Below are 2,660 nucleotides of genomic sequence, written 5' to 3' on the forward strand. Positions count from 1 at the left end.
TTTGCACTCACTCGGTGCATAACTGTGTTGTTTGTGTAACTGTTATTGTTCATATCTGCAGTTCTTTTGCGCTTGTTTTCAAATCCCGTCATTCTGCATTCATAAATCTCTGTTTTGCTGCTCTGAATATTCTGTCAATATGGTAATTCACTGTTAATAAGAGTGCTAATTAAGGGCTTATCAGTAAGGGAAAGTATAAAATGTCTAGTTTCAACCAACAATCTCACCAGGGATAAGTTGCCTCACTGTGGATTGAAACAAAAGACAATATTCATTGACATAGTGAGCAAGTTTAATATCGCCCTCTTTTTCAGGATCAACATGCTCACAAATACTCAGTTAAACACATTATTACCTCATGATAGGTGTTTTCGTTGTTTTGCCTTTAGAGACACTCCACTAGGTGGACCACAGTGATTTCCTGCGTTGACTTTAGGTCTTTGCCTCCATCTGTTGGTTTAACATTGTTGTTTGTTTGTAAAAGCAGCACTGTACTTTTGAACTGACTCTTGTCAGTGGTGGAGGAAGTCCTGAGATAAATACCACAGAGTAGAAATCCTCTGTTAAATAAAAGTCCTGTATTCACAATTGTACTCAAGTAAAAGTACACAAGTTTTAGCATCAAAGTATACTTAAAATACCCAAAGGTAAAAGTATGCATCATGCGAAATCGCCCATTTTGAAATAATGTATATTATATTGTATCATAATTATTGATACATTTGTGTGTTTATCACTTTGATGTTTCAGAGGTGACGATGGAGCTAATTTTAACTACTTAATGCAGGCAACTGCTGGGTAGCTCGTGAATTTCCCCCCAGAAATTAATCAATGATAATAATTATGATACATTATAGTTATGTTTCATATTCCAAATTTGACTCTTTGAAGTAACTAGCAACTAACGTTGTCGGTTAATAGGTCCATTTACTAAAATTGTCTCTTTGCAAAGGTCCGACAGTGTCTAAACTACATCCTACAGCCAATAATGTGCATTTCCATATAATTTCGACAACATCGACCTCCAGTCCCAGCCGCCGCCGTCTCCGAACTGCGGCGACCTCCAGTCCCAGCCACCACCGTCTCCGAACTGCGGCGACCTCCAGTCCCAGCCACCACCGTCTCCGAACTGCGGCGACCTCCAGTCCCAGCCACCGCCGTCTCCGAACTGCGGCGACCTCCAGTCCCAGCCACCGCCGTCACCGAACTGCGGCGACCTCCTGTCCCAGCCACCGCCGTCTCCGATTTGCGGCGACCTCCAGTCCCAGCCGTCTCCGATTTGCAGCGACCTCCAGTCCCAGCCGTCGCTGTGCCGCAGCGACCTCCAGCCTCCGTGCCGCAGCATCCTCCAGTCCATGCCGGTGCCGCCTCCCCGCTGCAACAACCTCCAGCCCCTTACACCGCTAGGTCATCAGTCTATCCCCCTGAGCCCCAGTCTATGGACTCCGGTTACCCGGAGCCCCGTCTCCGAGAGTCAGAGACCCGTTTCCCGTCTGATCTCCAGCCTCTAGAGACCCGTTCCCGGTCTGATCTCCAGCCTCTCGAGACCCGTTCCCCGTCTGATCTCCAGCCTCTAGAGACCCGTTCCCCGTCTGATCTCCAGCCTCTAGAGACCCGTTCCCCGTCTGATCTCCAGCCTCTAGAGACCCGGTCCCCGTCTGATCTCCAGCCTCTAGAGACCCGGTCCCCTCTTGGTCCCCAACCTCTAGAGTCCAGTTCCCCTCTTGGTCCCCAGCCTCTAGAGTCCAGTTCCCCTCTTGGTCCCCAGCCTCTAGAGTGCTGTTCCCCTCTTGATCCCCAGCCTCTAGAGTGCTGTTCCCCTCTTGATCCCCAGCCTCTAGAGTGCTGTTCCCCTCTTGATCCCCAGCCTCTAGAGTGCAGTCCTCCTGACTCCGGACCCTCAGTCTCCCCAGTCTGGCAGTCCTGCCTCGTCCTGCTGGATTTGCCCCCTCGTGTCTTGTCTCGTCCCTGCATTCCCTGTGTGTTCTTGTAGTGTTCACGTTCTCATTTAAGTGTTTATTAAATTCCTTTTCACTCTACTTCTGGTCTGCGTTTGAGTCCACCATCATGCCTTGTGACAAAGACAGAATCTTCTGAAAAAAATAAAAAGGCAAACAGAGCTTTGAGCAGCCCTGTCTTCATTTGTGTATTTATTTACATTTCTTTCTTCTTTCTCTCCTAGAGATAAAAATGGTCCCATAGTTTAAATGTAGGCTTGAATTTAATAAAGTGACATTCTCAAGCACAGTTGTAGGTGCTCATTGGTGACCATGAAATGGTTTTAGGTTTTAATAGCAGAGAAAGCTGATTCACAGCTGAGTCAATCCAAACATCCGTCCTCAGGAAGGTTAGACCAGGGAAAAGAGTAAGACAGAGTCTCATGCTTAAATGTGCAGGGTCAGTTACTCCATGCATAACTAGCTCAATTGACTGTTGTATGGACTTGGAGTCTGGACTCCCAAGTCCAGAGAATGCAATAAGGACAATTGGAACAGCAGCTTACTTGATGACATCACCACCTCAGCTGGTCTTGCTAATGAGTTTAATCCATTTTTTTTACTGTAAAGTATTTTTACTATCAAACTAAATATGACAAACCCTGCTTTTTTTGTTTTCATTTAAAATAAAAAAACATATATTATATAAGTATTTTATATACA

This window comes from Melanostigma gelatinosum, assembly GCF_949748355.1.
Source record: "Melanostigma gelatinosum genome assembly, chromosome: 1".
NCBI classification, from domain to species: domain Eukaryota; kingdom Metazoa; phylum Chordata; class Actinopteri; order Perciformes; family Zoarcidae; genus Melanostigma; species Melanostigma gelatinosum.